We start from the raw sequence: 25,093 nt of genomic DNA on the forward strand, positions 1-25,093 counted from the left end.
AACCAATCTAAATTCAAGAAAAGTCCCCAAGGTTGTTAAGCAAACCAATAATAAAACAGTTATTACAAACTTTTTGTGGGACTAGCGTAATAAACAGCCTAATGTCCCCACCCTCACTGGTGAATGATTTAACGAATTAAGACAGGACAGTTAAAAGAAAATAGATAAACCCGTTTTTACTTTACTAAAACACAATAGAGAGAATTAATAAGTTTATTAATTGATTACTCTAGTATTGGTAAATCTAATATTATGCTACACTCCAGAAAGAATGATTCTGCCAATTATAGGTTAACCATCTATGTGTTACTCTAGTATTGGCATCTCTAATATTATTCTACACTGCAGAGAGAATGATTCTGCAAATTATAGGTAAATCATCCATGTGTTACTCTAGTATTGGTATCTCTAATATAATGCTACACTGCAGAGAGAATGATTCTGCAAATTAAAGGTAAATCATCCATGTGTTACTCTAGTATTTGTATCTCTAATATTATGCTACACGCACTGCAGAGAGAATGATTCTGCTAATTATAGGTAAACCATCCATGTGTTACTCTAGTATTGGTATCTCTAATATCATGCTACACGCACTGCAGAGAGAATGATTCTGCTAATTATAGGTAAACCATCCATGTGTTACTCTAGTATTTGTATCTCTAATATTATGCTACACGCACTGCAGAGAGAATGATTCTGCCAATTATAGGTAAACCATCCATGTATTACTCTAGTATTGGTATCTCTAATATCATGCTACACGCACTGCAGAGAGAATGATTCTGCTTATTATAGGTAAACCATCCATGTGTTACTCTAGTATTGGTATCTCTAATATTATGCTACACTGCAGTGAGGATGATTCTGCTAATTATAGGTAAACCATCCATGTGTTACTCTAGTATTTGTATCTCTAATATCATGCTACACGCACTGCAGAGAGAATGATTCTGCCAATTATAGGTAAACCATCCATGTGTTACTCTAGTATTTGTATCCCTAATATTATGCTACACTGCAAAGAGAATGATTCTGCCAATTATAGGTTAACTATCCATGTGTTACTCTAGTATTTGTATCTCTAATATTATGCTACACTGCAGAGAGAATGATTCTGTCAAGGTTAACTATCCATGTGTTACTCTAGTATTGGTTTCTCTAATATTATGCTACACTGCAGAGAGAATGATTCTGTCAATTATAGGTTAACTATCCATGTGTTACTCTAGTATTGGTATCTCTAATATTATGCTACACTGCAGAGAGAATGATTCTGCCAATTATAGGTTAACTATCCATGTGCTACTCTAGTATTGGTATCTCTAATATTATGCTACACTGGAGAGAGAATGATTCTGCCAATTATAGGTTAACTATCCATGTGTTACTCTAGTTTTGGTATCTCTAATATTATGCTACACTGCAGGGAGAATGATTCTGCCAATTATAGGTAAACTATCTATCTGTTACTCTAGTATTTGTATCTCTAATATTATGCTACACTGCAGAGAGAATGATTCTGTCAAGGTTAACTATCCATGTGTTACTCTAGTATTGGTATCTCTAATATTATGCTACACTGCAGAGAGAATGATTCTGTCAATTATAGGTAAACTATCCATGTGTTACTCTAGTATTGGTATTTCTAATATGATTCTACACTGCAGAGAGAAAGATTCTGCCAATTATAGGTGAACCATCCATGTGTTACTCTTGTATTGGTATCTCTAATATTATGCTACACTACAGTTTACAATGATTCTGCCAATTATAGGTGAACCATCCATGTGTTACTCTAGTATTGATATATCTAATATTATGCTACACTGCAGAGAGAATGATTCTGCCAATTATAGGTAAACCATCCATGTGTGACAACATATCCAATACATGCTTTCATTAGAATTCCACCCATACGGTATTGCACCCACTAACTGCATCTATACCCAAAGCACCTTTAGGGGGTCTAAAAATTATATAATAAACCTTACCTTACCCAACTTAAACCAACATAACACTCTAATATTTTTTTTTGAAATGGTTGCAATATTGTTTTGATGCAATTCTACGTTCACCCCCTAGATAATATTCACAAATCTATCTAACTTTCTATCTGTCTATCTAATATATAGATTATCCATAACAAACCATCTATCTATCCATTTATTTTTATCCACCTATCTAGCTAATCATAGCTTTTCTTAAGATATTTCAACACATATTCGACAATAAAAAGACACAAAACTAAAATGTAAAACCAAGCTAATGATAAAAATTAGAGTGTTCCTTCTCAGGGAGGGAAGGGGCATTTGGCTGTTTATTACGCTAGTCCCCTAAATTTTATAATTTAGTTTTCTTATTCGTTGGCTAAACAAGTTTGGGGACATTTGAATTTTGTTTGGTTGATTAATTAAGTTAAATGTCCAAAAGTTTCAACCATCAATTTAATTGTAATCTACAGAAGGGGATATTTTTTGTATCATCCTTGGGTATGTACATTAACTTAACGGCCATTTTCTTATTACTTTAGATCCATGCAAAATTATACCTGGAATTTTGTTATTTTGTCCTGTTTCTGGTAATGGCCTATGTGATGAATGGTTTCTACCTCTCCTAGCTGGAGACTATCTATCTATCTTTCTTGTGGCTGAGAATTTATCTATCTATCTATGAAAGATGGATGATATGTCCGAGAATTGTGTGTGTAGTTGATCTTACAATGTAGTATAGTAAAATAGATTCGCTGATTGTCAGGAAGAGGATTTGATGAAGAATATATGTACCATTGTACATGAATATAGTGACAGGGGAAAAATTGTCGTCAATTTATTTTGTCAACATGGAACTCGTTTATTGGTCAGTTAAATAATCCACTTGTAGGGGATTGGATGGGGTAAAGTGGGTGGATCCCAGAGGGTATCGTTTGTCTAACCTGCTACAAGTTTCACTTCATTAGAGAACAAGAAAATCTGGCATTTGATCCATTGGAAGGGGACGAGTTAAAGTCATACCCAATGCTGCTATGACAATAATTAAAATTGTGGGTTTGGTCATTCAATGAATTAATGACAATCTATAGCACTTTAAACCATAGGTTTAAATCTAAGGACGGTTGGTTTTACAATGTGCACTTCAGTATGCAAAAGTTCATGTGATGTGCCCTTCTTGTAGATGTTATCTTCATTATAAAATTGTGGCTAAATTAATTTTAGTTGTTTCCTTATAAAATTAGTGTATTTGTTATTGTGTATACACAGGACATTACCCAACACTAGGCCATTTCACTCTGTGTGTGTGTTGTGTGTCTCTCCCGCCAAAAAAAAACTGGTTCCATTAATTTCCCGCCAAAATCAATGACAGGTACAACAATTATTGAAAAAATTATACCAAAATAACATAATACATGTAATAAAAGTTTTTAAAGAGTTAATCAAATTTTTAATAAATAGGTTTGATATGAAAATGGATTTATTACTACTTGCACCATTTACTCTAATAATGTGAAACTTGCAGCTGGCTAAAATAACGATCCTCCCCATCTAGCCCCTTTACTCAATCCCCTCCTCTTCTACTGGATGAACGAACTGACCAATAAGTTAAATCCATGTAAGCAACCTAAATAGACAACAAGTTTTCCCCTGTGATAATATCCAGGTATATATTATATCCATTGGTATAAAAGACATACTGTCATTTCAGTTATGCTTAAAATTTTTAAGAATATAAGTTTCTATCCCATGTGAGAAGTTGTAAATAGCTTGCTGTCAACAAAGGCTGTAGAACTTTGTTTCTACCTGTTTGTGTGAGCACACTTTTTGTTCTTTGCTTCCATTATATCTATTTTAAGACTAGATATATTTGGATGTTCGTTTGTCTATGTGTAATTTTAGGCCATATTTTTTTCATTATTAAATGGGGATATAGATGTCCAAAGGGGGTGGTAAAGGGGTGTTTATCCCTACAAACTTTGACCTTACCCTTCCCCCCCAAAAAAGTTGCACGTCCTTTGTGGGGGTTCTCCCCTTAAAGTCACCCCCTCTCTGTTGAACACTGTAGAGGCTAGGAGAGCATCCAAAATTAAACAAAAGACCAAGTATATTTCTAAATTTTTAGCTTATACAGGGTGTTTTTTTTAATAAGTTAAAAGTATTGCTTAATTTAACCCACTTGCCATTGACAGAAATTAATAATCTATATCTTAATTTCTTCATTGATATGGGACATTTTGTATGAGAAAAAAATATTTGGCGATTTTCAACAAATTCTGCCTTAAAACCCGGGTTTTTTAAAGTACCTATTTTTGGAAGATTTTTCGATCATGACTATTTTAAAGGGTTTGCAAAAATGCGTACATTTTTAAAAATCAAATAGCGCGGCTTGTGTTAATAGTAGAAAAATGTTAATTATATCGTTAGAATCGTCATAAGCTCTAGTTTTTAGGTGTTTAAGAACTATTCCTGTGCTACGTATAGTTTAGGAGCTACGTGGTAAAATGTCCCAACTTACTTAAAATTTTCAACACTTCTCACATTTTCCAATGTAGCTTCTGTACTACTATTAATACAAGCCGCGCAATTTGATTTTTTAAAATGTACGCATTTTTGCACACTCTTTAAATTCGTCATGATCCTAAAATCTTCCAAAAATAGGTACTTTGGAAAAACCGGTTTTTAAGGTAGAATTTGTTAAAAATCACCAAATATTTTTTTCTCATACAAAATGTCCCACATCAATGAAGAAATAAAGATATAGATTATTTATTTCTGTCAATTGCAAGTGGGTTAAATTAAGCAACTTATTAAAAAAAACACCCTGTATTTTTACAAAATACTTTTAAAAAGTTGAAAATAAATTTAGCCAGGATATAATTATATTCAATTAAAAAGATAAAGGATCATTAAACCTTATCACAAAATTTTCAACCGTCTCTCAATTCACCAGTTATCCCCTTTTCACAATAGCGCAGCTACTCTTTAATTAACTGAGCAAAAAATGCACTATATGAAATATGTATTAATTTGTCAAGATAAAAAAAAGAGAAAGATATAATTTCCAATTGTTGACGATTTTGATTCGTTTTTCCGTCCATTTATACTACTACCACTACCATGGTTTAGACTGTTTTCTGCTGGATGGGACAAACCCCCCCCCCTTAATTAAAAATTTCCATCTTTAGAAAAACTGCAAATGTGGGGAATTTATTTTAATAAGAAATAAGTAAGTATTACAGAAACAATTTGGCGAACCTTCATTGGATAGTTTTATCCCTGTTAAATTTTATTAAATTTCCAGTAACATCATTAAGTTTTTTTTTAGGCTGATTGGATAATTATACCTGCATATTACAGCCACAGATACAAGTACTCTGGAAAACAATTAAATTTTATATCTTATAAACTCACCCTAATCAATATGATATTACTTGGATGTTGCACCAGATTTTCATGTACCTTAATAAAGTGTTGCTCGTAGCTTGCTAAAATAATAATATTCACCCTTTTTACTCTATACCCTATCCTCTACACTCCTACTGGATGAACAAATTGAACAATAAATGAGGTCCATATTAGCAAGCTAGATTGACGACAAATTTTCCCCTGTCAATATATCCACCTATTCTATATCTATTAACCCAATCAATATTAATCCTTAACCTCAAAAGTTCGTAGTCTTTGTTATAAAACTTTGGGGACCGGATCAAGTATAGTCCATTGACCTATCCTTACTTCCTGCTGTTAAAAAATTTTGGTATATAATGTTACAATAAATCTGTCTCTTATTTTGGTTCTCCTTCTTATTATTCTAATTCTTTATATCTGTCCCGATATTCGTTTGTTTGTTATGAAACAATTAAATTCTTATCTTTTATCTATATTTGTAAGTGTTGATAAATTGGCTTTTTTTAACACTTTTTGCATATGCTATTATAGATAGATAGACAGACAGATGGATATATTAGATTGACTTTAAGATAACATGTAATTACATCAATATTTGAAATATACATATATTGTACTTTTTAAGCAGCAAAGATACTCAATAACTTCGTCAATATGAACTTCTGGTGCAATATTTTTTGCAAAAATATTTTAAAAACTCTCATTAAATTTCTCTTATTAAATGGTAGTAAAAAATGTAAAATAAAAGATGAATTGAATGGGTGTTTTACTTTAATCCAGGGAAGGTTTTAGGCTATTGGGTAAAGAGGGGAAACACCCCACTCCCCAAAAATGTCTTTTTTTTTATGTGAGAAACAATATCAATAGAAATTAAAACACGCCCTAAAACATAATTTTTTTTATAACTCTCAATGGTCTAATATGTTTTGATTCGCACGCTGATTAAACACAAAATCCTTTACCCCTCTATTATGTATCAATAACATTACTATTTCTAATATTTTCAGGGATATGCGATTAGTAAATTACAATTTTTTGGCATCGCAGCTGCATTATAACTAGTAAAAGCCTGTGAACCATAAAATACACTTTCAGTTTAGTTGTTCTTAAATTGGCTATTTTTTGCTTAAACCTCAAATTACATTTGCATTACATAACATCTTATTCCTGACTATAATGAGAACATTTTATTTGATATTATATATCCCTCTATCCCTGATTATATTTATAATATTTCAGTAGATAATTTCTTGCGATATAATTTAAAAGAATGATTACATATCCCTCTATTTCTGATTACATTTATAATATTTCCATTGATATTTTCCAGATATATGATTTTAAAACAATGGTCACATACATAACATCTTATTCCTGACTATAATGAGAACATTTTATTTGATATTATATATCCCTCTATCCCTGATTATATTTATAATATTTCAGTAGATAATTTCTTGCGATATAATTTAAAAGAATGATTACATATCCCTCTATTCCTCATTATATTTATAATATTTCCATTGATATTTTCCGGAGATATGATATTGAAAGCATGATTACATATCCCCCTATTCCAGATAATATTTATAATATTTCCATTCATATTTTCCGGAGATATGATTTTAAAAGAATGATTACTTATCCCTCTATTCCTGATTATAATTATAATATTTCCATTGATATTGTTCGGAGATATAATTTTGAAAGAATGATTACATATCCCCCTATTCCTGGTTATATTTATAATATTTTCATTAATATTTTCCGGAGATTTGATTTTGAAAGAATGATTACATATCCCTCTATTCCTGATAATATTTATAATATTTACATTAATATTTTCCGGAGATATGATTTTGAAAGAATGATTACATATCACCCTATTCCTGAATATATTTATAATATTTCCATTGATATTTTCCTGAGATATAATTTTGAAAGAATGATTACATATTCCTCTATTTCTGATTATATTTATAATATTTCCATTCATATTTTCCGGAGATATAATTTTAAAAGAATGATTACATATCCCTCTATCCCTGACTATATTTATAATATTTCCATTGATATTTTCCGGAGATATGATTTTGAAAGAATGATTACATATCCCTCTATTCCTGATTATATTTATAATATTTCTATTGATATTTTCCGGAGATATGATTTTGAAAGAATGATTACATATCCCTCTATTCCTGGTTATATTTATAATATTTCCATTGATATTTTCCTGAGATATGATTTTGAAAGAATGATTACATATCCCTCTATTCCTGGTTATATTTATAATATTTCCATTGATATTTTCCTGAGATATGAATGATTACATATCCTTCTATTCCTGATTATATTTTTTATATTTCCATTGATATTTTCCGGAGATATAATTTTAAAAGAATGATTACATATCCCTCTATCCCTGACTATATTTATAATATTTCCATTGATATTTTCCGGAGATATAATTTTGAAAGAATGATTACATATGCCTCTATTCCTGGTTATATTTATAATATTTACATTGATATTTTCCGGAGATATAATTTTGAAAGAATGATTACATATCCCTCTATTCCTGATTATATTTATAATATTTCCATTGATATTTTCCGTAGATATGATTTTGAAAGAATGATTACATATCACCCTATTCCTGAATATATTTATAATATTTCCATTCATATTTTCCTGAGATATAATTTTGAAAGAATGATTACATATTCCTCTATTTCTGATTATATTTATAATATTTCCATTGATATTTTCCGGAGATATAATTTTGAAAGAATGATTACATATCCCTCTATTCCTGATTATATTTATAATATTTCCATTGATATTTTCCGTAGATATGATTTTGAAAGAATGATTACATATCCCTCTATTCCTGATAATATTTATAATATTTCCATTATTATTTTCCAGAGATATGATTTTGAAAGAATGATTACATATCCCTCTATTCCTGATTATATTTATAATATTTCCATTGATATTTTCCGTAGATATGATTTTGAAAGAATGATTACATATCCCTCTATTCCTGATTATATTTATAATATTTTTATTAATATTTTCCGGAGATATGATTTTGAAAGAATGATTACATATCCCTCTATTCCTGATTATATTTATAATATTTCCATTGATATTTTCCGGAGATATGGTTTTAAAAGAATGATTACAAATCCCTCTATTCCTGATTATATTTATAATATTTCCATTGATATTTTCCGGAGATATGATTTTGAAAGGCTGATTACAAAACTAAATACACTTTTTACTAATATCCTGTCATTGGTTAGCCATTAAAACCGCAAATTTTGGAAATGAGGCTAGATTTTAAATTACACTAGTACCCAAAGTTGGCACAAAAACTTTGGGTACTTTAGTATAATCGTGATTGGTTGGTTTAAAACGTTTAAACCAATAATTTCAATCTACAGAAGGGGTAAACTTGTTTTTTCTTCATAGTCAAATTATCGTCCATTGTATTATCCCATAAATTCCCTGGAAGGAAGAGGACAAATAATATTTACAATTTACAACACTTTTTTCCCTTTTAAAATTTGTCAACTTTAAGAAGAAGTATTTGAAGTATTTTAGGGTGAAGATTTATTTATCATTCAATATCCCATCCTTTAAGTGAGCTAAAAATAACGTTGATTTAAACACACATATATATTTTATGTGCAATTTTTGCTTTTGTGTAGTATTGATGAAACATCTAGTACTTTTAAACTTTTCTTATCATCAAAAAGGAGCCCCCTTAACTTTTTTAAAGATGAAAATTTGATATAGGTAAGCATAGGTAATTGTATTTTATTTCTTATTTTAAAATGAATTATATTTTTTAAAAATTAAAATTAAAGAATAGTTTTTTTGTCGCATTTTATTTAAGACAGCTTTCTTTCTTTTTTTTATATTATTACTACGATTCTATACATGATTTTTCAGTACAACTAAGAACTAAGAACCATTTCTAACATTTATCGTTTTGGAAGCTTTACTGGAAAACAATTATATCTTAGTATTCTCTAATATACATTATTTTTAGTTTTTTTTTTAAATACATAAAATTCTTGGAAAGATTTTAGGCTATTGTCCTCCAGTGAAACCCCCTCCCCCACACATCAAATGCTAAGATTGATCCTTTTTATCAAATTTAATAATATATTCTTGCATTGAGGCGTTCCTTCTGATCCTGTCTAAATATTTACTGCAAAATACTACGGTATAGTACATAATAAACCAAGTTGACAAAAAATGTATTCAAAATTACTATCAAAAGAGGGGGTTCTCTAAAACCTCGGTTTAATCAAAACATTAAACCTAAATATTTTCTCATACAGACATAAAAAATATGGGTTCATATATACCATTAGAATGAGAAAAATAATATGAATCTATTCTAAGCAAAATTGAAAAAGTTTAAAAAAATTGTAATAAAAAATAGAAAAAATAAAAAGTTTATTTTAAGAATTGTAACTACTAAACTAGCCAATCACAAATCGCAAAAATTGACGAATCGGGAAGCTCAACCTATAAAATTAACCTATAGAATTGCCAGTAAAAAAGGAGAACGTTCATACAATATATACAATAGATACTACATTAAATATAGTGATGTTAAAGAACATGTAAAGAATGAAAAATTATGAACAAATATGCATCAGTCTGTTTATAAACTTTAAAACAATGCAGTTAAAAATACATTATTGTTTCTTGTGTTTAAAAAATATCTGCTACATTGCATTGTCTTTAGTTTAGGTTTGGTTCAGGTTTGGTTCAAGCTAACCCTTTAAAGCCGAAAATTATGATTCTTAAAATAAACTTATTTTTTTATTATAGTTTTATAAAACTTTTTCAATTTTGCTTAGAATAGATTCGTAATATTTTTCTGATTCTAAAGGTATATATGAACCCATGTTTTTTATGTCTGTTTGAGAAAATATTTAGGTCTAAAGTTTTTATTAAACCGAGGTTAAAAAAATAGATTTTTTCAATAATTACTCAACAGAATTTTAAAAGTAAGGTGTCAAATTAAAGATCTTACTATTTTTGTTCATACTGGCCATTTTCTTCTTTCATTTTGTTGCGTTTTAGTACCTTAAAACCGACTTAATTATTTTAAAAAAAAAACTTAAATTACTTAAAAAATAAGAGGTCTACAAAAAAACCGATTGCATATCTGAATTCTATGAAAAATTTTACATCTACTACTTACTGAAAGAACCGGCTAGCTATCTTAAATAAAAAGCAAAAAAGTTGATACCACTTCTTTACAAAGCTCATTAATATAGAGAATTCCTGTAGGTTAAGTTAATTATCATTAAAAATCAAAATATTTTAGGGTTTTATTTCTTTTTGAAGTGTTTACTTTTACCCTCTCCAATGAAAGAAGGAAGATATCAATGCATTGTTTATTACACTAGTCTCCAAAGTTTTGTGATAACGTTTTCTTATTCGTTAGCTCAACAACTTTGGGGACTTTTATTAAATATTTATTGGTTTATTCATTAATTTGAGTGTCCAAACATTTAGACCAAAAATTGTAATCTACAAAATGGGTAAATTTGTGTATCATCATTGACATACAGAATACAACCAACCCTTCCTTTTTGGTTAGTTTGCAGTTTTATATGCCTACTATTGATATGAAAAGAATCATAGGTATGGAACTGAAGATAATTTGATTGGATTACAAAAAGCAATGGATTTATTATTACTTGGATCTTACGCGAGATTTTCATCTATGATAAAGTTAACCCTCTAGTAGGCTAAAATAACGATCTCCCCCATCCCCCTCCTTTATCCCATCTCTTCCCCTCCTACTGGATAAACGGCTCGCCCAATCAATGCGAGGGGAAATTGCAACCTAAATTGACGACAATTTTTCTCCTGTTATAATATCCATTTTTTTACATCCATTAAAAAAGCAGATTAGTAAAAATTTCTTTACGGCGCGGCGGATTTTTAAAAAAACTTGTTTCTGCAGGAATTTTAAGGTATAAGACAATGAACAATTAATTTATGTACATCACCATTAAAAATAATCAAAATTTCCCGTTATGTAGATTAAAATTATTGGTTGGAAAGTTAGAATATTACTAGTTCGTGTTACAAACCAATTACAATGAAGTAAAGGTATCCAATTTTTTGATCCAACATATAAGATAACGGGGTTATAAAATCTTGGGTACCAGTTAAATCAAAATTTCAATTTACGTCCCCTTCCTCCCTGAGTTTCTAGTAGTATTACATCATTGAACAACATTTATTATTTATATCATGGCGTGCACAGGATTTATGACAAGGGGGTGTGAGACAGGAAAAGATAAGAAATGACGTAGGTAGACGTGAATTAAATGATGATGTTGGAGAATATATTTTAAATAATGATATAAGAAATTACTTACAGGTATTGAATTTAACTATTGACTTAACAGTCTCCATATATTCACAAGAACGAGAGAAGAGATTACAATGAATGTGATACAAGAAATAGTGAGATTATACATACTGATTCATTTAAATAAATCAACATGTTTACCCTAGAATTTTTTAAAAAAATATGAAACAAAATTCACTTAAATTCTATTTAGCCAAACTTAGTAAATAATTTTTTAAAATAAATGTTTATTATAGTGCCTAAAGTTATTAACCATCTATCTTACTAATGTCAAATATTATAACACCTAGCGAAATATTTTTAAACTAAAATTTTCAACAAATAGTTTGACTTAATTTAACCCTTTGTTTACGACTTTGATAATAATCTTGAAGTATAAGACAACGATAAATTGATTTACATCACCCAAAAAGGATGTACAAAAATCCCCCTTCTGTAGATCAAAATTTTTAGTTGGAAACTTTGAATAATACTAGTTTGTGTTACAATTATGTAAAAGTTTTTGAGTAAACTAATATGATAACGTGGTTATTAAATCTTGGGTACCAGTGAAATAAACAGCCCAATGTCCCCTCCCTCTCTGAATTTCTAGTAGTATTACATCATAGAACAACATTTAATATTTATATCAGTGGCGTGCACAGAGTTTTACCAACTTAAACTTAAGAGGATGAAATATAGAAAGGTAGGCCTCAAAATCTAAAAATCGGAGTAATTTACTATGTCAATAAATAGTTCAGTGTTTCAATATTGAATTAGACTTTACAGTCTTCAGATATTAGAATGAAAAAAAGAGAAAGTATATTTAATGCAATAATTTATAACAGAAATTGCAGAAACTAATGATTTAAACTACATCTAAATTTAACTGCAATGCACTTTTTTTTTTTTTATAAAAAACAAATACTAATATGTCATATATAGCAAAATACAATAATTTCTTTTTAATAAAATTAATATTTTATAAAATAACTCAAAATTTATATTCATCTAATTTACTTATGTCAAAAAGTATACCTACCATCTAGAGAAATTTTTTGAAACCAAACTTTACAAAAATAGTTTCAATTAATTTAACCCTTTGTATACGATTTATTAATTTACTTTTTATTCTGTTACTAAAATAATTCGTTTGTTAATTACATTAATAATCCTATCCTATAGTATTAAAATATCAAAATTACATGTTCAAAGGCAATGTACTTTTCAGGGAAGCATCATTAATATCTTTAGTGGGTTTTTGGCTATTTTTATGGTCTCCATAGGCTTATAAAATATGTATAAAATTACATCACTAAAAGTATTTGATTTTTTATATCAGTAGCCTGTACGGGTTTTACAAACAGGGTTTTTAAAGAATCTTGTTCCTATACAGGAATCCATGAGATAAGACAATTAACGATAAATTGTCGATCAAGTATAAATAAAATTTCCTTTTCAGTAAAATTATTGGTTGAAAGTTTGAATATATTTTTATTTTGAAATTAAATCAATTACAATTCAATGAAGGTACTTAAAGTAGTAAAACCTTGGGTACCAGTGAAATTAACATACAAAATCCCCTCCCTCCCTGAATTTCTAGTAGTATTACATCATTAAGTAATATTTTATATTTATATCATTGGCGTGCGCAGGGTTTTACCAAGGGGTGTGAGACAAGAGGAGGGAGGCGTACCTCTCTATCTATAAAACAAAGTAGCTTGATGTCTGTCCGTCCATAAGATCTCGGTAACCACTGAACCGATAGGATTCTACTCTTCAGGGTAAATACCTATTGGTCCTGTGGTGGTTTTAAGTTATTTTCTTGGGAGGTTATTAAAGGTTTTCAGTTAATAAACTAAGATAAGTTGATTGACTTTAAAGTATCCATATATTAATAACAATAAGTTTAAAGTATCAAGTATGTGGAATAATTAGTGGTTGTTTTCATAGAATATGTTTTACTTGATTATATTTAAATGCTTATCATAAATTTTTATTTCTATTTGAAACAAAATTCAAATAAATCCTTTATAGTTTAACTTTGTTTATATCCTTAAAAGTAATGCTTTTATGATAATGCTTAAAATTTTTAATCATCTTTCTTACTAATGTCAAATATAATAACACATAGCGAAATACTTTTAACTAAACTTTTCAACAAGTTTGACTTAATTTAACCCTTTGCATACGATTTTGAAAATTACTTTTAATGAAATAATTTATTTGTTATTTAAATAAATAATTCCATCCTATAATGTAAAGGTATAGAAAATTCTGTTCCAAACACAGTGTACTTTTTAGGGACGCTTTTTTTATATCTTTAGTTGGTTTAAGGCTATTTTATGTCCTCCACAGAGCTCTCCTGGAAGCAACTAGTTAAATATGTTTAACATTGCATCCTTAAAGAATATTTGATATTAAAAATCAGTAGCGTTTATGAATTTTATCAACAGGGTGAGTAGCTTAAGAATACAAATAAAGAGGGAAAGGCAGGTATAACAAATAAAATAAAATGGATAGATTCAACATTATTATTCTTCCGAAAAAATTTTAAAGCATGTATTAGACTGTAAAGTCTGCAGATATTAAAAGAAAAGAAAGAATTATATTTAATGCTAAGATATACATATTATCTTGGTATAATATCTTATTTATTTAACTATATCAAAATCAAATAAATCTACTACATCTCTTTTATGAAATAATATATTAGGTAAATCATATTTAGAAACATACATTTTACAAACAAAAAAATGTAAAAGTAATATTTTGTAAACTTCTTATCATTTAACTTTTTTTTCTAAACCGAATAGTATAACACCTAGCAAAGTATTTTAGTATTTTTCTATTACTAAAAAATTTCATTTGTTCATTATATAAATATTCCCATTATATATTATAAAGATCTCAGAAATTACTAATTTAAAGACAATTTACTTATCAGTGAAGCTTTAATTATATCTGTGGGGGATTTTAGGCTATTTTTATGACGTCTACCGAGCTCCCCATGGTGAAGCAACTAGTGAGATATGTGTACAACTTTGCAGCATTAAATAATACTTAATTCTTTATATCAAAAGCCTGCAAGGATTCTACCAACTGGATGTGAACTTAAGAAAATAAATAAGAGAGAAGGGAAGGTATATAATAAAATAATTGAAAATTTGAATAGGGATTTCGATATTATTTACTAAGTATATTTGCGATAACTTTTATTTAATGAAATCTTCCAATTTTTAACATGTACAAAACGGCCTGCTTAATTGCTTCAAGATCCATGTCAGATCTATATAGGAAATAAATGTCTATAAACGAGCTCAAGTTTTCCAAGGAATATATGATCAAAACTCATAGTGCTCCAACAATCCATAATAAACTCTCATTGCCCAGAACGATAAGACCCATTATTTTACTTTATTAAAAATGAATTCATTTTTTTCATTTCATGTTGCTATTTACCTTATATTGATGTATTTAATTTTCAATCATAAAAAAGAAAATTTAAATTTATAATATAATAAATTTAAGAAAACTCTGTTTTAAAAGAATTCGATTGTGGCGACATTTTGTGTGGTCAAATATTAAACTAAAATTGTAATCATCATCATTAACCCTTTGGTGATGGTAATGTAAAGAAAAAAATATAATTTAAAAAATCTTTTTAAAATCATTTAAATTATTAAATATTTACTTTCTTTTAGATAGTAATGCCGGGTGAGGAAAATAGATTTATTGAGAAATAGATATGCATATAGAAAACTAGCCAATAGGGAGATAATTATATCGAGCCAAACTCTAGTAGATCAATATAGGATAAATTTTCAATTATGTATTAGACTTTTAAAGTCTCCATATATTTAAAAAGAAAAAACTATAATGAATGATAGTTAAGTATCAGGTACATTGAAGGATAAATTAATTTATTTTACTATATCCAAAATTTATGGTTCTGCTTTATTTTATTCTTTTTAAAAGAAAAGTATTACAATCTTATTTAATGAAATGCACCAATTTGATTCCAATGAAATAAATATTCAATGAAGTTACTGATATTTCCTTATCATCTATATTTATTATGTCAAATAATATAACACCTAGCAAAAGATTTTAAAACTAAATTTACTACAAATAGTTTGAATTTATAAATTAACCCTTTGTATACGATATTTAAATTTTTTTACCATATTATCACTAAAATATTTCAATTTTTTTATTTCATAATAATAAAGCTTAAGATCTCAGTAACCACTGAACCGATTTGGCTCTACTCTTTAAAGAATTTAACTACTGATCCTGTGATGGTTTTCAGTTATTTTCTCCCCCCAGAAAAAAATACTCCCAAATACCTTTCTTTTTAAGTTTAAAATACATAAAATTTGGTTGTAACAATAACCCCCCCATCAAGTGCGTAGCCACTAGTATGCAATAAAGATGTTATTTTTTTTGTCACCTGTCCGTTAAGAACTCACTAACTGCTATGTTGATTGAGTTTTTCATTGCAGGGTACATTTATATAAGCCTTTGGGCAGGCTTTTACCTATTTCATCTGAAGTTTAAGATGTCTTTTGAGACTATGGGCGTGCAGCTTGTTGTAAAATAATACTCTCTGAGAATGGATTTATTATTACTTGGATCTTACACCAGATTTTCATGTTCAAGTCTAACTTGCAGCGGGCTAACATAATGATACTTCTCATCCAACCAGTTTTCCCCATCACCTCCCCTCCTACTGGATGAACGAACTGACGAGTTCCGTGCTAGCAACCTAAATTGACGACAATTTTTCCCCTTTCATGATATCCACGTCTACTCTATATCCATTATTCTCTGAGACTTAAGTTTACAACAGTAACAATCTTTGTTTATTCTTATCCAATAAAGATAATGTAAATTTTAACACCTCTGTCTAGCCAATAATAGCACATTCACACCTACTCTCAGCCAATCAGAGGCCAGCAAATATTATCCCATTAACCAATCAGAATCAAGAACACAGTGGAGGTGTGAGATTTCACGCCGATTCGAAGAAGCGGAAGAGGGGAGTAGGGAGAGGAGGGAAGGATATGGGGTAAAAGAGAGGGAAACAAATAATCTAAATAAAAATAAGAAGCATTAGAGGAGCCTATTTTTTGAGCAATAGAATATAAATGTTATTGTTCATTGCAATAAAAAAGTAGAAAATTAACTTTTTCTGTTTTAACATATAACAAAAATGCAAGAAAATACAAAAATAATGAAATTTATGCTTCAATATATGCAAAAATAATGGATTTATTATTTCTTGGATCTTACAGAATATCATGTACTTTAAATAAAGTGAAACTTGTAGTTGGCTAAAATAACGATCCCCCAACCCACCTACTTTACCCCATCACCTCCACTCCGACTGGATGAAAAAGCTGTCCGATAAGGGATGTGCATATTAGCAACCTAAATTGACTACAATTCTTCATAATATCTACTTATATTCTAAATCCTTTGCAAAAATAGGTATTTTAGTATTTTTACTTTTTTGTTTACTGAAAATGGTTATGGTTTTGTATTGTTATATATATATGTTTACATGTGTTTATTTAGCAGCTGTTTTAATACTATATAAGTATTTACTACAAAAACTGGTTTCAAAGTTGCCTAATTTCTTATGTTACAGTATATATCAAACCTAGTTCTAACCTGAAATTTCTCTGTGATTCCCCTAAAAAGATTGACTATAAAATCCGCTCAATATAAAGGGTGCAATGAAGTGTATGAGGTAGATACAAAACAATACATGAAAATGTAATGTATCTATCCATCTATCTATCTATACATTATAGTAACAAGGATGGCAATATGCAAAATAGTTTTCCCCTAAATATTACAAACAGATCAATGGAAAAAATTAGCTATTATAGAAGAACTTATCGAAAATCTGCAAAAATGCCATCTATCTCTGATAACAACCGAGTAAATAACAGATATATAGTATTACAGATTACTACATCACACTATTTTCCAATGACCTTTTTTTTTGTCTGCTAGCAAATTGTATTCTGCTACTTGGCTGTGTTAATACTCCCGACACCATTGGTTGTTTTTCAAAGACCCAATTGAGAGTCGTCACAAGGTCATTGCGATAGGGAAATACAGTTATTAAACCCTATCCCCTTCAAGTATTTCACTCTTTAAGAATAGACAGACAAATTAAGTTATAGAGTCGCTTTGCCACTGGAAATGTATCTATCTATGTATTTAAAATGATATCCCTGTGTAGGAATCCTTTCTTCTTAACTGAAAATCCCCTCAATAGAGTTTTATTAGATTGTTCATTCGCAGTTTTTGATTTTTCTACCTAAAACCAATAAGATATCCATACCAATTATTAATAGAATGAATAATTATTACTTGCCAAATCTTTTTGGGATGCTTGACATTACTAACACATGCCTTGGCATAAGAACAGGTGCAAAAAAGGAACGATTATCTGTTATGACTGAGATAAAATGTCTTTGGATCGTCTACAATCCATAAATATGCTTCTGGTAGATCTAGAACCAAAATGTAAGTTACTTCTCTTTTTTCTCTTTCTTATCCCCCCCAACCCCAAAAATTCTTTTATTTACAATCCAAACCAGCCACCAAAACATTCCCCCAATTTCTATTGTTTCTCTGTCAAAATTACTTTTCCCCATTCTCCTAAACAATATATCTTTGACATATCAATCAAGCTCTTACCAGAGAGAGAGAAAGAGAGAGAGAGAGAGAGGGGGGAGAGAGAGAGAGAGGTAGAATGTATTTGTTATCAGTATTCCCCTTTTTAAATCAGGGATTTTAAGAAATAAGACAATGAACGATAAATTGATATTCATTCCCAAAATTAACCCCTTCTGTAGATTAAAATACTTTGTGGTTTATGTAGTTACTTATGGATATTGTCATCCTTGTTGATTATTCATCCAAAGAAAGGAATTTAATTTCTTGAAAACAGATGATCTATAAACAAGGATGACAACATCCATAAAAGCGAAGCTCTGAAACGATAGGACAAACGAACATTAACACTTGTATAGTGTCAGAACTGAATAATCAGAATATAAATGTATAAAAGTCGAACGAAACAAAATTGTAATTAAATCGGCTGAAAAAACTGCTTAAATACAGTATATTGTTTAAGAACATACATACAATTTTAGGACATGACTAAAAAGATGCTTCGCTTATAACAAAAAATTGTAAGTAAATTTGTTGAAAAACTACTTGATACAGCATAATGTTTATGGACATACTTACATTTTTAGGACTTGACTATAGAGTTGCTTCGCTTATAACATAATACTATGTTGTCCTAGGAATCAGTATTCCAAAAATCAGACCAATTGGATAATTTTATCACATAAAAATTTGATGTTAAAAAAGTTAAAAAGCAACATGTTTAAAATGGACGTACGGACTTTCTGGTAAAATGATAGAGTTGCTTCGCTTTCTTACTCGTACCTAACTTTTATAGGAATCATCATGCAAACTTTGAAATCGATAGGACAATTCTAACATGCCTAAATTAACGAAAAGAGCTATCCGTTACGTACGGACGGACGGACGGATCTACCCTAATTATGGAAAAGCATCGGTTTTCAAAAACAGGTAAATGTCCCTCTCCTCTCTGATTAAAATTTAAAACCCTTTTCATATATTTTGTTATACAATAGACAACTAATCCAGGTAAAGCTAAATAGGAGGCGGAGATTTTTCCGAATTTCCCCTGTGATCTACTTCCCCTTTTTTTTATGGTGTTATCAAACAAAGACTGCTGAAATTTCTTTTGGAGATATTTGTATGACCACTAAACATCTTATTTTAGCAATCTGTTTTTAATGTATTTGCTTTGTTGGTACAACTTTTGAGCATATTTTAGAGCCACACTACTTATGGATGTGATCCTTGTTCCCTTTTATGAAGATTTTACTTGTTGATATAATTAAGTCTTAAATCAAGCTTCCCTTTTCTATATCTTTCTGTTAAACACTAGAAAACTAATCCAGGTGAATGTTTATCCTATACTGTTAAGTATACTTAATATATCACGTGTTTTTAAAAGGAGGCGGAGATTTCTCCACATTTATGCTCTGAACTCCACCCCCTATTTATGATTTATTTAAATTTGGGTATAAAAGGTCACTGACATACAATCTCAATTCAGTACCCAGTAATTACCTCAAAAAACAAGAACAATACAAATATTAAGGTATAAATATTTACTTTCTTTGTCGTAGACTATGATCAATTTGTCAGCCTGTCCGTAACCCTAAAGGGTAAATCTCATTTTCTCAGCTGATATTATAGATATATCATTATTTTGTAAATATACCTCTTTCTAAATAGTATCTGCTATTAACACTAGCAACGAAATTTAATTTTTTTTTAAGTACTGCATTTGTTTACAAAATAAACAGAAGCTTTCGATTGATTATCTTAATTATTAATTATACTTCTTATTTATTAGGATGAAGTTGTTTGTAGTATTATTGGCTTTTAGCCTGTATGTATCAGCAGCTCTGGCCCTACCATTCTTTCCTGGTGGAGGCTTTGGAGGCGGCGGTGGAGGTGGTGGAGGCTTCGGAGGTGGTCTAGGTGGAGGATTTGGTGCTGGATTTGGAGGTGGATTTGGTGGAGGTCTTGGAGGAGGCGGCGGTGGAGGTGGTGGTGGAGGAGGTGGTGGTCTCGGAGGTGGTTTTGGAGGCGGGTTTGGAGCAGGAGGCGGAATTGGAAAATAAGAATTTTCTGAAGAAAAAAAAAGATAATTATATTTATTATTTAAAGAAAATTTTTATCAAAATTGCAATTCTGAAATACATTAATAAACAAGGATATTTTTGGTTAATTTAATTTGTAGTTTTAGAAATCATAAAAAATATTATTTATCAGCCAATATCAAAACAAATAATTAATTATTAAATAATTAAAAATTAAAACAAAATTAATTCTTGACTTACATTTTAAACTTTCCCTTGCACTAGTGCATGAAAAAAAAAAAAAAATTATATTATTTGTTATTGTTGTTTTGTAACACTAAAATGTGTTACCTTTTTATTTGTTTCATTATTATTTGGCCACAACTTGGTAAAAAAGGTCTGATTTGCGAGCATTTTTGACCAAGTTGTGGCCAAATAATAATGAAACATATAAAAAAGTAACACATTTTAAATAATATTATTAGCACTCAAAGCGTTTTCTATAACACGCAGAAACCCCCACTCTTTATGAAAAGCATGTCATATATTGTAAATATTTCATCTGAAGGTTACATCTTACAGTTTAGAATTTAAAAGTTTAAAACATGCAAAATAAAACATGCTTTTTCTAAGATACCATCATAGGAGCTTTAAGATTAAAGATTTTTCATGCTTAAAACCTTGTTCAAATATTTAACATAAAAATTAATATGTCAATACTATGTCAGTTGTGACCACTTTAATTAAAGCTGAATAGTCTACTTAAATATTTTTAAAATATCTAAAAAATATTTTAATCTTTTTTATATTAAGCACCTGAAAAACTAACACACTTGTACATTAAACAGTTTGTAATGCAAACTAAACTTCAAATTTAAATACTTGTGAGTTAATTAAAGTACTTTTGTCTCATCTCTTATGAATGTATAAAAAGTCTTCTTACACTATGGGATTTTCACAGCTGATATTTAATCTAGAAGACTGATTTTTCTTGTCAACATACCCAGCATTATGGTGCATATTATAGTGCTTTATAGCAGGGAGTAAGAGAGGGGACAATGGATCAAATATTCAATTCTTAAGAGTCTCAGACTTTGGGTACTGGCTTAAAGGGAATGTGCACGAATACAGCAGATTCTGACTGACTTTGGGTACTAGCGCATCAATGCCCCACTAACTAGCTGAGTTAGTGTTGAATATGCAGACAGAAAAATTTGTTATTGATGGCTGGTTTTAACAAATATTTTTTCCCAAGAAAATGTCATTTCATTTATAGAAACTCTATAGAAAAATTTTTTTTTTCTAGTGATTAATTACAGAATGTTTACTACATTGTGATGTATTGGTAATTTAATTTTCAAGTAAATAATTTTTTTCTTAGAACTATTTTTTTATAAATTAGATTACCATGATCCCTTTACAATTTTGGACAAATTTTCTTGATAAATCTGGTTTTCATTGCTTTTCAGCGAACCCTCTTAAATTGAATTAATTGCCCATTGTCCCCTCCCTTACTCCCTAGCTTTATAGTCAGACATATAGTTCAACATTTCTTAGGCGTTTTTGGTTCGTTTTTTAAAACTTTTGTGGGTAACATTACCAAAATTAGATTGCTATAGATAATAGGACATGCAGTTTTTTTTGTTTTTCTCATATTTTGGATTCTCTCTGCTAAAACTTTAAATACTTCCCGTAGAGGGTTTATCTCCTAGTATATAACAATGAAAGAATATACACAGAAGAAAAATTGATGTATGTATATGATTATAAATTAACCACAAAATAGGCTTGATTATTAATGTATTTCAGTATTGCAATTTTAATGTAAAGTTATTTATAAATAATAAATATAATCTAATATTTTTTTTCTTCAGAAAATTCTTATTTTCCAATTCCGCCTCCTGCTCCAAACCCGCCTCCAAAACCACCTCCGAGGCCACCACCTCCTCCACCACCACCACCACCTCCACCGCCGCCTCCTCCAAGACCTCCACCAAATCCACCTCCAAATCCAGCACCAAATCCTCCACCTAGACCACCTCCGAAGCCTCCACCGCCGCCTCCAAAGCCTCCACCAGGAAAGAATGGTAGAGCCAGAGCTGCTGATACATACAGGCTAAAAGCCAATAATACTACAAACAACTTCATCCTAAATATATAAAAGTATGATTAATAACCAAGGTGGTTAAATTTTCTATTAAACTTATGGCAAGGCTCCAAGCATTAATGGGCTTTATATTCAAAGGGGGGGGGGGGGGGGGGAGATACAAAAATCGCCTAAATATTACATAGACTTGGATATAAAAGAAAAAGAACCTAATTATTAGCCATGTGAAATTAAAAGTTTAGTTAAATCTTAAAGACTCACTTCTATATTAGGATTTACGTAATATATGCGGAAAAATATTTTTTACCTTATTATTTGTAATGATCTTGACAGTAAAGATGACAAGTGAGTACTGACTGTGGCTTGTATGTCATTGTGCTTTTATACCCAAATCATATCATATGTAAGGGGAGGAGTAGAAGAAAAAAAATAAGAGATTTCCGCCTCTTTTAAAAACATGTGATAGTATAAGTAGGATTCACCTGGATTAGTTTTCTACTTTTGTACAAAAATATAAAAGGGTGCTTGATTTAAGGCTTGTACTATTGGCTGCGCCCTAGCTTCTAGGTGCTCCATATTCGTAGGAGAAGTAATGGGTAGAAAGATAGTCTGTAACTATCCTAGGACCTGTGTGAAGCTTCCATAAAATAGAAAGGTCAATCAGTCCAAGAGTTACCTATATCTTAAGCTACAGACAAAAAATGACTACTTTTTGTAATACTAGCGGCTTCGCCCTTAGCCTCTAGGGGCTTTGCCCCAAAAGATTTAATCAAACCAATGTTTCGTATTTTAGATTTAAAAGAAAATTTTTTAAAAAATTGGGGGGGGGGGATTTTTTTTTTTTGGGGGGTGGGTGGTAATCAACCCCACTTTTTTATTTTTAATTTTAAAAAGAAATTTTTTTTTTTTTTTTTTTTGGGGGGGGGGGGGGTATTTTTCATTTTTTGGGGGGGTTGAAGGTGTCCCACCCCCTTAAGAAAATAGTTATAAACCTTTCCGGGACCTATGAGAAGCTACCCTGTAAAGGAGAACCCAATCGGTTCAGCGGTTAGCGAGATTCTTCGCTACAAACAGACAAACAGACAGACAGACATCGTTCTACTTTGTATTTGTAGAAGATTATGTAATAGGATAAACTAGTAAAAGCTTAATGAAAAGAAACCAAGGCTGACAACTAGGGTGGGTTGATTTGAGACAATTACATTTGAGACTAAGTAAGAAAGATTTTAACAGCCATACTGAAGGGACAATCGTGAAACTGGGGGCTTTTAAAATTAAAACCCGTAGGTATGGATGTTTTGAATTTTTTTGTTTTAAAATAGGGATTTTCATATTTGGGTCAGGTTCAGACATCAAGATGATTTTTAAAAGTTGTGAAAGGTTGAATTCTTTGAGACTTACAGGCGGCTGACGCGCGGCAGCCGAGCCCGGATTTTAATCTACAGAGGGGGTGATTTTCTTTATATAATAATTATCTAATTTATTCACAATTTACTTTAAAAATTAAGGGAGTGGGGCTGGCATTGCTCGACAAGCAATTTGAGGTGATAGGAATTTAAACTTGGGATTTAGATATCAAAATCTCCTCCCACTAAAAATACAAGGTGATAAAGCTAAGAAAGTTTCACCTGGATTATCTAGTTTTAATTTTTACTGTTTGGGTGCTATAATCTCCGCCCACTTAAAAAATTCGTTATAAAGTTACGTAAGGTTTTACCTGCATTATCTATTTTTACCATTATATACATTTAAAAACAAGAATGACAAAGTCTAAAAAATTAATGTAAATTTGTTGCAAAAAAGGACGTATTTATAACTTCATTATTGAGCTACTTTGACTATAACATTGTATCTTGTAGGCCTATTTTTAAAATTATGATTTCAAAACTTTTGAATAGGATGATAATATCATCCAGAAGTTAACTGAACAGCTATAAATCAACTTGTTTTAAATAGACGCAAGAACATTATGGAGGAACGTTTATGGAGTTGCTACGCTTTCTAATTCGTACCTAATTATTGTTGGAATTATCAACCAAAATTTGAATTCGATAGGACAATTCAAACATGCCTAAATTAATGATATGAGCTAACAGTTCAGAACAAAACAGTTAAGAACAGAATAACAGACGGTCATGCCGACCCGAAATATTAAAAAGGACATTAATGTCCATAGGAAGAGTAACATGATATCAAATACATGTTTGATACTATGAAAAGCAATTAAAATGTATTATTAAAAAAGGACCTTTAATTTAAACATGGACAGCAACACTCATAAAAAACGAAGCTTAAAAAAAGGGTTGGGCCGGATATCCGGTTTGGCCGGTTATCCGGTCGGATATCCGGCCATTTTAAATAGCCGGCCGGATACCGGATATTAAACTCTCCGGTTACAGGATATCTGGCTGATTTTTGACGCCGGATATCCGATTATACGGCCAGATATCCGGTAAATTGCCGGATATCGAACGTT

The 25,093-nt window shown here is 30.1% G+C and overlaps 2 long non-coding RNA genes across 2 annotated transcripts; one reads left to right on the top strand and one right to left on the bottom strand.

Annotated features, from left to right (window-relative positions):
* The first annotated feature begins 19,972 nt into the window (after positions 1–19,972).
* Positions 19,973–20,566, top strand: LOC145315308 (uncharacterized). The gene is made up of 2 exons (XR_013878026.1): positions 19,973–20,023; positions 20,282–20,566. It is a non-coding gene; the product is annotated as an uncharacterized LOC145315308 (long non-coding RNA).
* A 1,825-nt stretch (positions 20,567–22,391) lies between these two features.
* LOC145314946 (uncharacterized) lies at positions 22,392–22,981 on the bottom strand. Its single transcript, XR_013877891.1, has 2 exons — positions 22,925–22,981; positions 22,392–22,659 (listed from the first exon to the last, which is right to left on the bottom strand). It is a non-coding gene; the product is annotated as an uncharacterized LOC145314946 (long non-coding RNA).
* Between the last annotated feature and the right edge of the window lie 2,112 nt (positions 22,982–25,093).

This window comes from Acartia tonsa, chromosome 3 (genome assembly GCF_053477335.1).
Source record: "Acartia tonsa isolate MP-2025a chromosome 3, ASM5347733v1, whole genome shotgun sequence".
In the NCBI taxonomy this organism is placed as follows: domain Eukaryota; kingdom Metazoa; phylum Arthropoda; class Copepoda; order Calanoida; family Acartiidae; genus Acartia; species Acartia tonsa.